Here is a 13,753-nt window from a genome sequence, read left to right as displayed (position 1 = left end):
AGAATAGGAAAAGTTGTGTTGGGTTGCCGAAAGTCTGTAAGCAGTTATCTCCAGGATAAAGTGAGTATTTATCTGTCCCCCACGATGAGTAATGTAACTCAAGGTTTAAAAAGTGGGGTTGACACTCTGGCCTCCTGCCAAAAAATGCCCGTGCAGCCCCCTCGGTATTCTCATATGATTAGCAATGAACTAATCCCTTCTCTAAGGGAAAAGGCAAGCCTTAAGAGAGCTAACCTCTTAGAACTACACATGATCACCAGCATGCCACAGTCAACTAAGAAAAACCATTCCAAGAATGGATTAAACCCTATTAGCTTTGGATATCGTGATGAAGCCGGCTTTACTATTTTACACCTGATGTTGTTTACTCGAACGCAATTGACAACTTATCAGGTGCTTGTCTTAGCAAAAAGGTGTTAAGACCGATTCCTAGATTGGATTTGTTCACTTTCCAGTCATTTGATTTGGAACAATCTACTGATAATAATTTCTTCTTTTTTTTTTTACATAGGCATCACCAATTATCAAGGCCTAGAGGCCACTAGAGGATTAGGGTTAAATATTGTACAGTAGAAATGGGAAAATATAGTAATCGTTAGTAATGGAAATTCGGTAGATTTGTTTACTTATATGGAACGGCTCATCAAAAACTTGTTTACGTTAGACTTGAAGACAACCATATTGTAGTCAGCTGGACAGCAGGAAAACAGAAGGCAATTCCATAGGCGTGCAGTTCTAAGAAAGGAGCTTTGCTCATGGAATGTACGTTTAGGTTTAGGCACAGAAAAAGAGTGGGGGGGCAAATTAGTGATAGCGTTATCTGCTAGACGGGTGTTTCTTGTGAAAGTTTAGCGAGGGGGGGGACATTAGATTGGAGCTCAGCCGAGCACTTTCCATGAAAATAGCGATAAAGCAGAGACAAACTTGCAACATCTCTTCTGTGAGAAAGAGGTTGCAGGGAAGAGAAAAGGACATCCCCTACGAGGCTACGAAGTCTATTTTGAACTCTATCAAGGCAGGATAAGTCTTTTCTAGAAGCTCCTGCCCATATGTGACAACAGTATTCCATCCTTGGACGTACCTGGCTCTTATATAGATAGAGAATTGCATCAGCAGTGAGATATCTATTGGATCTATGGAAGGATCCCACCATTTTTCCAGCGACCTTGGCAACGGATTTAATGTATGTGTTCCATTTAAGATCAGGAGTAAAGGTATTAAAATTCTGAAACTAATACCTATACATATATAAAGTAGTAGCGTTCGTGTGTGTGTGTGTGTGTGTGTGTGTGTGTGTGTGTGTGTGTGTGTATTTTCGAGTACTCTGACCACTGCGTCACGGCTGGAAAAATCAATTGCGAAAATGATATTCTCCTGAAGGTTGAAGGTTCAATACTCAATGTGGGCGACCGAAAAATACAATTGCGAATTACTTAGCACCTCTATCCAGTCATGGCTGACGGAACAAGGGAATGCTGCCCCCGTGAAGTAAATAAAAGGGTTCAGTTCGAAATACCGTCCAAATTCCAGAGTTTGACAGAAACTCTCCCGAGTTCGAAAAGATACATCTGAAGAAGGCCGGAAGTTACATCGGCCGACACGTTGCGAAAATGACACTCAAGATGAGAGCAGTAGTCTGATGAATCCAAATAATACGAATAACCAATCCTCATCTCAAAATTTCAGAAACGTAATATCACTGTGTTAGTCTCACCGTCCACCTAACATCCATTTAACCGTCATCCTTAAGTGGGCTTTTGGCCTTGATGACTGGTAACACATTAGCCCCCCCCCCCAAAAAAAAAACAAAAACAAACAAAAACAAAACAAAACAACAACAACGTGAGTATCGCTTTGTCTTGGAGACAAAGCGAAAACTTTTGATGGAAGCTTAACCAATCAACAACTGCATAATTCGTAGATTTAGACGTAGAACTCAGTTTTCGCTAGAGACGTTACCAGTGGAAGTTAATATAACCATCGTTTCATCATCGCCGGTTTTAGCTCGGAGCGAAACTTGCTGCAGTGGTGATTACATTTATTTTTTCTTTATATTTTGACGGCTAACGTTATCGTCTGTTGCGCGTTGATAAAGATAGACGAAGGCGGGAAAGATAAACGCGTAAGCAACATTAAAAGCGATGTTTCCTGATCGTATCGACCGAATACAATGACGCACACGTAGTTTCACACGCCGAGTTTCTTACGCTCTTGCGGAGCCCGGGGGGGGGGGGGGGGGTAACGTACGTCTGCTGTTTATGTTCGATATTCGTCAATTAAGCGGGAATAAAGCGTAAACATTTTTTTTTTTCAATTTTAATTTTGTTTTAATCAGAAAAATTAAAAAAAAAAAAAAAAAAAATGGCGCTTGCCCAGATTTTCCTTTACATTTACAAGCAAAAATAAAGAAAAGATGGGTGCTTCTATATTATAATAACGAAAAGATATTGAATTTCAAGTAAAACAAATCGCAACTACGTAAAATAATAGTAACATGTCGCAAATATTAACATATCCAAAAATTACGGAAAACGATAAGGTAGGAAAATAATTATTAATGAAAAACAGTTTTCGATAAAGTTTAGATGAGAAATAAATTTTGTCCGACATTTTGAATTACGTTCATTACGTGACATAAGCAACAGAACTTAATTATCTCCCCCTGTCAACTTCTCTCTCTTTCTTTCTTTCTTTCTTTCTTTCTTTCTTTCTCTCTCTCTCTCTCTCTCTCTCTCTCTCTCTCTCTCTCTTTAGTAAGAATTTCGTCTCATTTCACAAATTTCTGTTTTAATTAATAATTATTTTTCTACTTTATCGGTTTCGTAATTTTTGGATATGTTACTATTTGAGACCTGATAATATATATATCATTTGTTTCACTTCAAGTTCAATATTTTTTTCGTTATTATAATATAGAAGCATCAAAATATGTGTACGATGTATGTACTCGTGACGGAAAGAAAATATCACATGCCAAAAATCACGTAGATTGGTCAAGGAGTTTCATTTCTAATTAAAAAAAAAAATCAAATTTTGTGGTTAAGCGAACAACAACGATATCGTGAAAACAGGTTGAAAACAAGAGAGATAACTCCAAATAATTACAACTTGCGAGAATTTAGAAAAATGATGTAGAACACTATGGGAGTACTAACATTGGCCAATGTTATGAACTTCGTTTGATTACTTACGGGATGGTCCATGACAAGAATTTCTTGATATTGGATTTAAAGACGATTTAATGAATATAAGTAAAAATTGGCTGATTAAGCCATAAATAACGGTTGGTAGAAGCTTTCTGGGAGAGATGTAAGGCCACCATTCGCCCATGTATGGAGTATTGCTGCCACATCTGGGCTGGTGCATCTGCTACTAGTCTCTCGCTCCTTGACAAGGTTCAAAAGAGAGTCGCAAACCTGATAGGCCCTGAACTGGCATCTAAGCTTCAGCCTCTGTCCCATCGACGAAATGTTGCATCCCTCTGCCTTTTCTACAAGTATTTTAGTGGTGAATGCTCTGACGAACTGCAATCACTTGTGCCCCCACGACGTGAGCACCCTCGACAAACCCGACAGGCTGCTAAATCCCACCCCCACACTGTAGAGATCCCTAGATGTAAAAGATCTTTTTACTCCAATAGTTTCTTCCCCAGAACCGCTAGACTCTGGAATTCCATTCCAGGTCCCTGCTTCCCCAACAGTACTGACGTGCAGAAGTTCAAGTGTAACGTGAACCGACACCTTGCTGCCCAAATCCCTACATAGTACCCCAGTAGTGTTGCCCCTGATAGTAGCCCCCTACACCAAAGTGGCAATTTGCCTTGTTTGGGGTGAAAATGTAATAAAAAAAAAAATAAAAAAAAGGGTTCAGCAATCAGTCCGATAGAAACTGGAACATTTCGGTGGCTTTTTAACTGTCGGACTGAGATAAATGTTCTGAGTAGCCCGAGGATATCCACCCTTCCAGGTCTTGCTTCCCAGCTTTCGAAAGGAACAAGTTTATAACTTGTTGCCTAAGGCGCCCTCACCAGGGAATGCCGACGAGGCTATTCAGGCTTATTTTTAAAGAGCCAAAGTGCTCCTCGTTTAGGAGCACTGTCTCGTTCATCCCACCTTCCGACCTTGTGTCACGTCAACTGGCGGTGGGAGAAAAGTAAATACCGAGACGTCGAAATGTACACAAGCCTCACGCTAAGGACTCCACTGTCTTCAATACTTGTGACAGACCAGATTTATTTCAACGACACACACACACACACACACACACACACACACATATATATATATATATATATATATATATATATATATATATATATATATATATGTATATATCCCTTTCTATCCCGTCTACACCTTTTACACCTCAAATTAAAAAAGCACAACTTCAAATTAAAAAAACTAAACTTCAAATTAAAAAACATAACTTCAAATTAAAAAAAGACAACATCAAATTAAATAAACCCAAGTTCAATTTAAAAGCACGTGACATTATGTTAGAATTATTCATACTCAAACTTTGTAAGGTAATTTGCATAACATCACTTATGCAAATTACCCACTATTACTTGTAGTTGCTCGCAACAATAAAAAAAGAAAAGTTTCTAACAATTAACATTACAATAATTTAAAATATGGAAAATAACAATGGATCTCCGGTAGTTGTGCGATCAAGTAGAGGAGTCAAGAGAGGCACAGTACGTGGTCAGTACAAACGCAATCGAAATTCTCCTAAGCGTCGGATTCTGGAAGCCGCTCGAAATAGCAGGGACTGGACAACTGTCACAGAGAACTGTGGGATAAATAGGAACGTCGCGTACGCCTGGGTGAATAAACAGGCCAAGGGGCAAGACGTGGAGGATAAGCCGCGGGGTGGAAGGCAACATGGGAAAGTGAATCCGGACATGGTCAACAACATGCTTGATATAATCGGAGAAGATCCTACCATCACTCTCAAGGAGTTGGCCTTGAAGATTTCGGAGATGCATGGAATCAACCCCCCAATCAGCGTTACTACCATAAATAACCATCTCGATGGTAGACTCTTCACTGTAAAACGGGTTCACAAGCAAGCCGAGAATGTCAACACTCCGGAGAATAAGGTAAAACGCCGTATCTATGTAGAAAGGGTTATGGCCGCATTGGGAGCTGGTAAACATGTGGTGTATTTGGATGAGTCAAACGTGAACTTATTTTGTACTCGGACCGTTGGACGATCCGCGAGGGGCCAGAGAGTGGTGCTACATGTTCCAGGCTCGAAAGGTCCAAATATTCACATGGTTGCTGGTATTAGTCAACAGGGACTCATCAACTTCACCCGCAGGCGTGGCGCCTACAAGCACCCGGATGTCAACCAATGGGTTGCATAACTACTCAATTCTGTCTTCGCAATGGGATATGATGCCGGACAGGTAGCCTTGGTAATTGACAACGCCCCGTGCCATTCCCGAGTGGAACAACTACACGACCAGGCAGCTTTTGCAGAAGTGGAGTTTATTCGCTTGCCTCCATACAGCCCGGCTCTCAACCCCATCGAAATGGCCTGGTCAGCCATCAAAGCCGTCATCAAGAGGGATCTACCGAGCGTTATACATGTGCCACAACCGGAAGATATCACAAAAGTGGAGCACCGTCTTCGTCTTGTGGAGACCGCCATCGACCGAGCCTACCAAGTGGTAACTCCTGCCATGTCTCAGGCATTCTGTAATCGGGTTCAACGCCATCACGCTAGATGTCTCAGGGAAGAGGACCTCCCTGTTGGAGAATAAATGGTTTATCTATCATGTAATAAAATTTTAATTTAATTTGAACTTGGATTTTTTTAATTTGAAGTTGTGTATTTTAATTTGAAGTTTAGTTTTTTTAATTTGAAGTTGTGTTTTTTAATTTGAAGTTGTGTTTTTTTAATTTGAACTTTAGTTTTTTTAATTTGAGGTGTAAAAGATGTAGAAGACGACCAATCAGCAGGGAAGTAACATTAACTTTAAATTCAACTCGGACTTAGTGGTAGGATAAACCTTTTTTTTGGGTATTTTTTACAACCTTCCCCAGCGTAGTAGAAGCACTCCCAACCACCCCATGTTAGGAACGGCTTTCGCAATAAACATCTCCCCCAACCTCCCCATGTTAAGAACAGCTTTCGAGGTTGGGGAGGGTTTATTCCGAAAGCCGTTCTTTACATGGAGAGGTTGGGGTGTTTATAATACATTGGGGCACGTCGTAAAAATTTACGCCTTTTTTTATTACTATCTTTTAAAATCTGAAATTGGCGTTCATATCTAAATAAAATTGACTGCCTTTTTTATTTACTCGTGTTTGACCAAGTAATAGTGACAATAACAAATTCAGAGGTAATAAATAATAAGATTATGAAGATTGTTTGCCGGACAACAAGAACGAAATCCATCCAAAGTTCGAAACTAAAATCAACGGCCAGGGAGATTTTTGAGATGTGACGCAGAGTGAGTAATGTTTTAAAACTTCAAATTGAAAACGTTTAATATATAAATAACTAACTAATTAATGAATATGTTGTTTTTATTTATTTATTTATTTTTTTTTTTTATTAGACGTTTGCGATTTAAATTTGCAACTTGTTCCCAAGGTTCAACAAAATTTTCAGTACCTTGTTGGAAGAAAAATAAATGAAGTTAAATAAAGAAGACCGAGCTGAAAGAAAGATTTTTTTAACTTGATATTCCATTTAAAATGATCTGAAAATAAATACGAATGGTTTATAGAACCATTTTAAATGGAATTTCAGAAAAAAAAAATATTTGAAAACACAATGAATTAAAAATAAAAAAAATAAAATAAAATAAACGACGACGACAAGCACTTGGTTATCAAGCTAATAAAATTCGCCATGGAATTTCCGCGGGTCCTACTAGTTAGTTATTATTACGGATGTAATCACTAGGGCTATGACAAGAGAATATTCTTTTCATTGTTTTTACTCTCGAGTATATATCCGTTAATATCTTATATGCTTTTATATAGAGTGGCGTGGTTCTCGGTTGATTAACTGTGTCTAAATGTGTCGGATATATATACTCGAGAGTGAAAACAATGATAAGGATATTCTGTTGTCATAGCCCTAGTGATCACCTTGCTTACCACAGCTTAAAACTACGTCACCACAGAAACGACACATTATTTTGGTATTAGGTTGTATTAAGCATCTAAAAATAAAATGAATGGATTTTCTCGTTAACACAAGCATGATTAGCATCTAATTACAGCGATTAAGTAAACTCCATTGATTAATTTGATCATGCATCACACACACACACACACACACACACACACACACACACACACACACACACACACACACACACACACACACACACACACTGCATGCATCACATCTCAGAAATCTCCCTATCGTTGTTTTTTTCTTTTTTTAATTTCGGACTCCCGCCTCCCGCTCTCCCGCCAGATAGATTCCTTTCTTGTAACGTTGTCTGGGAACCAACACGTTGTAGCCTCGGTCGCAAAGCAGACAAAGAATAAAAAAATAACTTTAACTAGCTGTTGTTGTTGTTGATGTTGTTGTTGTTGTTTTACAACGACATTTTTTTCCTCATTCTCTTGTTACCAATGTGACGTCCCTCACGTGATCGTGCTCTCGAACGTCATCCGCGTCTCTAACGTGATAGTTCTCTTTCTCCTTCTTATAGGCCGGCTTTTTTCTTTACCGTTGACGTCATTTCGCATGCATTTGCATACGCGTGTCCGCGCCCTGTTGCAGTCTTTCATTAGTCCGGGTGACTTTTGTGTAATAGGATTGATATATATTTATTTACAAACTAGTAGGGGGGCACCCGGTTTTGCCAGGGCATAAAATACGCTTAAATATGATATTTTAATTTATCCAGATTTCGTATATAGTATTATTAGGGCTCGGACAGCAGCATATTCTTTTCATTGTTTTGACTCTCGAGTGTGTATTTGTTGATATCTTATATATTTTTAGGTAAAGGGATGTGGTTCTCGGTTGATTATCTGTGTCTAATTGTATCGGATATATGCTGGAGAGTCAAAACAATGATTAGAATATTCTATTGTCACAGCCCTAATTATTATAGAGTCGTGATTTCAAAAGTAAAAAAAATATTTAGGTGCCATCAGCTAGGATCGAAACCGAAACTGTAGCATTCAAAGCTGGTGACGTTACCACTGTATCAATGTGTCTCGAATATAAACCGATCAAAAATGAAAAATAAACTAAGATAAATGTACAAAATGTATAAGGATTTTCTCAATTTTGACCTTTTTTTGATCCCTTAAAAACTATTTTAACCGCCTGAAGACCCACAAAAGAACGGCTCGTAAAAATGCATTCATTTGAGGCCCCTAGCGCCGCTCTGCGACTTTTAGTTTCGGTAGAGATGGAGTTTGAAAATATGGAGACAGACAGACCGACATATAGTCGTTTATATATTAGATTAATACACATTGCTTTTTTATTATAGAGAGCGGATGGTTCTAATGCACGCACATTAATTTGTCAAGTTGAAAGTATTTTATTGGTCGGGTTTCTTGTTCTTGACCGGCTGATAATTATTGAATAGGTACAAAAACAAAATAAATAAATAAAAAAAAAATAAATAAAAATAAAACATAAAAAATATATGAATAAAATAAATTAATCTGCGATACGTTCAATTCTTTGTTTTATAGCAGCGACGAAATAATCAAAATGGTTGGCAGTAGACGGAAACAATCTAGGATTTTCAAATTTGCTAAACATTTCACGAATGGCAATTTGCTGACTTTTACCTTCGCCGTCAGCTGAGTTTCTTCACCCACATGTACAAAACACTAGTAGTACTCATAGTTCTCCAGTTTTATTGAATTTTAGAGCAAAAATTAAAAGTTAAAAATCATCTATCTATACACCTAGCACAAATTGTTTTTTTTATTAGAAGTTGTTAATGTACCACATAAGGCTGAGAAGGGCCACAGATTTAGTTATAAATCTCATTTACAGATTTAACATGTATTCATAGAGTCAAATTTATTTTATTTATTGGTCATTTATCAAGAGATAACTTGCCTACTTCCTTTATAAACTCTCTGCATCTATTCGCGAATTGTCTATATGCCCTCATCCGAATGAGTTCACTTGATTATTAAAATGTTTTTACTAATTTAATTTTTAATTTTTAATGCATTTAAACTTATATAAGTAGCCTAAAAGGAAGAATGGGATTGGGATATTTATTACCGCAATTAATAGAAAAAAAAAAAAGATAAACAAATATACAACAAATAAATGTTACCAAAGGCAAGACTCTTCTATGTACGCGAATAAATTTATTTGTGTTTGAACTTCTTTTAAAGTGTATTTTTGGTTCGAACCAAACTTAATGTCTCTTCTTTGAGTTAAAATTAAAAAAAAAAAAATGGCTGTTCAATAAATTCGGCAGAAGAACCACTAAATTTTTCAAGTTGCTTACACGTAATCGCCAAAAAAACGGAGAATCATGTTATTCTTATTTAGGTGTATTAGAATATAAGTTAGATATTTAAAAATAATAAACGTGTTTTTTATGCGTAATTTTATGTTTATTGGATAGATAAATGTATAAAGAATCTTGTAAAAATCAACTTTATTAATCTTTATTCTTTAGAAAAATATATTTTTCCGGTACGCCACACAGAGATTTATCAAAAAAGTTAGTTTTGTTTTTGAAGCAAAACATCAACTTCAGCCCCGTTGTTGGATTTAAAAAATAATAAACAAGTCTAACTGGCGTACTTTTTGGTGTGCGTTTTGTACGAACCAAAATTGCAGATTGAAATCTGGCGTGCTGGTGTGCTGGCGTCCTAAAAAGAATTACAAATTATTTTACGTTAAATGTATACTTGAACCCGGTCTTCTAGCTCTAAATACTAAAATGATTCTTTTTGTTTCTGTCAGATTTTTTAAGGGGTTCACACGTAATCACCTATAAAAGTAATATTTCATTTTCGAATGGGGATTTATCTGAGTGTAAATCAACAAATGTATTATTATTATTATTATTATTGTTATCATTATTATTATCATTATTATCGTCGTCGTCGTCATCATCATTATTATTATTATTATTATTATTATTATTATTATTATTATTATTATTTGCATCTCGTTTTTGTTTTTGTTTTTACCGTAAACCAAATCAATCAACCCACCAAATTCTTATAATTAAAATAAAACTTTGACTTCATTCATAGAGAGAAGGCACAGAATAGTTAACATAGCCCAAACCTTCTCCATGTTAAAAATGGTTTTCTAAATAATAACAATATTATTTAGAAATTAATTCGTAACAATGGGGGGGAGGCGTTGTTAAATATGTTGTCCTTACATCGTTTTCTCATTTTATCTACCAATCGTCGACTATTTTCAACTGTTTATGAAAACTTTCCAGTAGCATGTTGTACAGTTGTACACTAACGACGAACTGGTACAATCTGGCTTTGTTTTAAAATCAAAATAAATCTTTTGTTGTCTTACAGTTTCCAATCAATTACAAGGAAAGCATTTGAGAAAAAGAATATACGTGGAAATTACCCTGAGGTTTATGCAATAATTTGAAAATTTACAAAAATAACCCCAAATATTTAATTAAAATATTTATAAATTTTAAAAGCATCGAAAACGGAATCATATTGGAATTGGAAATTTAGAACGGAAGCGGTAATTGTATCGGAATCGGGAAAAATTTTGGAATTGTCCCTTCACTAGTATATATATATATTTTAAAAATGCTGCCTACCAAACTCCTATGTCAGTTTTTGATCTACAGACACGAAACTTAATATATAAGGTATTCGGAGCAATGTGAAACTTTATATTTGGGTTTTAGCTGGGGAAAATCCATACAAAGTGTAAAAATAAAAAAATAGAATTTGTCAAGTGAAGCTCAAACGACGGCATTACGAATATGCATGCTTAACGTAATAGCCATTGGTTCATGTTTTAATTTTAAGCCTTGCAGCAAACATGTCTTCATAGTTAAGGCATTAACGTCAAAGGAAAAAGCAAATCGTAAGCTAAACGTTTTGGTTTCGATTCTCGGTGATGGTGCACGAGTAATTTTTTAAAAAACTTTTTAAATCATTATTGGGTCCAATATGATATAAAAAAAAATACAAAATCTGTATTAATTAAAATATCATATTTAAGCGTATTTTACGACTGGGCAATACCGGGCGGGCTGCTATTCTATATATCTATAAAAGTGAAATTGTTTCTGTGTGTGTGTGTGCATTTCCCTATCAAACTACTCTGTCAATTTTAAGTCTACAGACTCGAGATTTGATATTAGGGGTATTGAGATTTAGGAAAATCTTTTTAATCGATTTTGGTCAGAAATTTAGCCGTCAAGGGTCACAGGTAAACGATTTGACCTTTGAAAACTCTACCAAACTCCTCCTTCTTCCAAAGCACCAGGTAACAAACCCACGTGAACATATTTCCTTCATTTCTCTTTTGGTTGGATAAGATATTCGGCAAACATTTGATTATATCAATCTGGTAAAGATTTTTTTTTTAAATCCAATTTGTGAATAAAAAGCAAAAAACAAGAAAACAAGAATTACAATATGCGTTGGGTCTTTTTACCTCTCTACTACCAAGAACTTCCATTTCAGGATTTAGCATGCATTTTGGATTTGAAGTTCAATATCCCTTTTTCTGTCTTAATATCTAATTTCCCTTATCTTATATAGCTAAAATCATTTAAGAACTTTAAAAGTTTTTATTTTTCTATGTTTACCTTTAGCATATAAGGTGCAAACCAATAATAACATTTGCTAATATTTTTCCTCGGAGGAGATGAATAAACATCGAAAACCCATGGGTTAAGGAAGCATATGTATTAAACTGTATTCTTTGTTTGCAAATAATAAAAATTCTCTCTCCCCCCCTCTCTCTCTCTCATATATATATATATATATATATATATATATATATATATATATATATATATATATATATATATATATATATACACCGCATTTTGGGGCAATTGTGCCAACTGGCTAAAAGTGCTCTTTTGATAACGCCGCATATAAAAAGCACTTTTTTTTTAGTTGCCGCAATTACCCCCGGATTTGGCGCAATTACCCCAAAGTATATATATATATATATATATATATATATATATATATATATATATATATATATATATATATATAAAAGTGAGAATGTGTGTGAGGACAATTTTCAACCTATATACTTAACGAATGTTTGAGCTACAGATTCCAAATTTTGTATATAGAGTATTCAGACATATGAAAAAATTTCAATAGTGTTTCATCTGAAAAAAAAAAGCTGCTAAGAGGTCAATATTAGAAAAATTAGTACGTGTGGTCGTCGGGGTTTTATCATTTGTTTGTCAACTGTTTCACGAATGCGCGTGCGTGAATCGTTCACATGACAGATTACTTATGTTTAGAATAAGTAGGTTTGGAATCACTTTTTAAAGATCGTGTCAAGCTAGCCTAATGGTTATCGCACTTAACCCATTGTTTTTAGGTTTTGTTTTCGATCTCAGCTCGTATATATGAGTATATATTTTTTAACTTACAAGAAGTGAACTCTTTAGAAAAAAAAACATAATACTCGCATGTACACGTCTCAGTTCTTTGTTTTTTAACTTTTTTAAAAAGAAATTTAACGTTACGTTTAATACCGGGCAATGCCGAGTAATCTGCTAGTATATATATATATATATATATATATATATATATGCGTTTTATTTGTTGTTACCGTATCTTTCTGTTAAGTTATATTATTGTTTCGGCTACATGGCCGTTTTTTTGGCCGTCTGTAGCGTCCTCAGACTTTTGAGGACGCTACAGACGGCAAAAGAAAAACAAAAAAAAAACGGCCGTGTAGCCGAAACAATAATGTAACTTAACAGAAAGATACGGTAACAAAAAAATAAAACGCATATTTGCTCTACAACAGTATTGAGCACTTTCTTCAGTTTTTATTAATTACCATCTCCACTAAATTATATATATATATATATATATATATATATATATATATATGTATGCAAAATCCGATCCCGCATTTTGCTAATTCCTACCCTCTGATGAGAAGGAAAATATTTCTTCGTAACTCCGCGGATTAAGGACTATCCACTTATCAAGTGTTTCCTTTTCAGATTAAATATGTTTTTAACTCTTTTTCAAAGTGTTTTTTAACATGTTTTATTAACTGTTTGTCTCTTATTATAAGCTCTATCTCCTATTTAGTTTTATCGAGCTTTCACATCTGGTTGAGATTACTTTATAAATATTAATTTTTTAATATTTATAATATACTTTAGTTTTACCATATCATCTTGGTAAATTTAATTGTAATTTTTATTATATATATATATATATATATATATATATATATATATATATATATATATATATATATATATATATATACGATAAATGAACAGATTCGAAGAAAATCGGAAGCCACAACAAAATACCAGAAAAAAAGAGAGTGACATGTCTTTCTGATTAACAGTGGGACATAAAAAATGGTATTTTCTTCCAAATCATATGTGCATCGTTGTAAGGACATCAATATATATAAAAAAATTAAATATTTGAAATTCTATATTGCTAGGCAGCATAAGATTGGAATATATGGAAAGTAAATTTGATTTTCCTTATTGAAACAAGACTGAAACACTTCTAAGACTTGCTGTCCAAACATTTCAAGAAAGAGAGAGAGAGAGGGGGGGGGAGAA

This window comes from Euprymna scolopes, chromosome 10, assembly GCF_053919585.1.
Source record: "Euprymna scolopes isolate OS-2025 chromosome 10, ASM5391958v1, whole genome shotgun sequence".
NCBI lineage: Eukaryota > Metazoa > Mollusca > Cephalopoda > Sepiida > Sepiolidae > Euprymna > Euprymna scolopes.
This window is presented reverse-complemented; position numbering follows the sequence as displayed.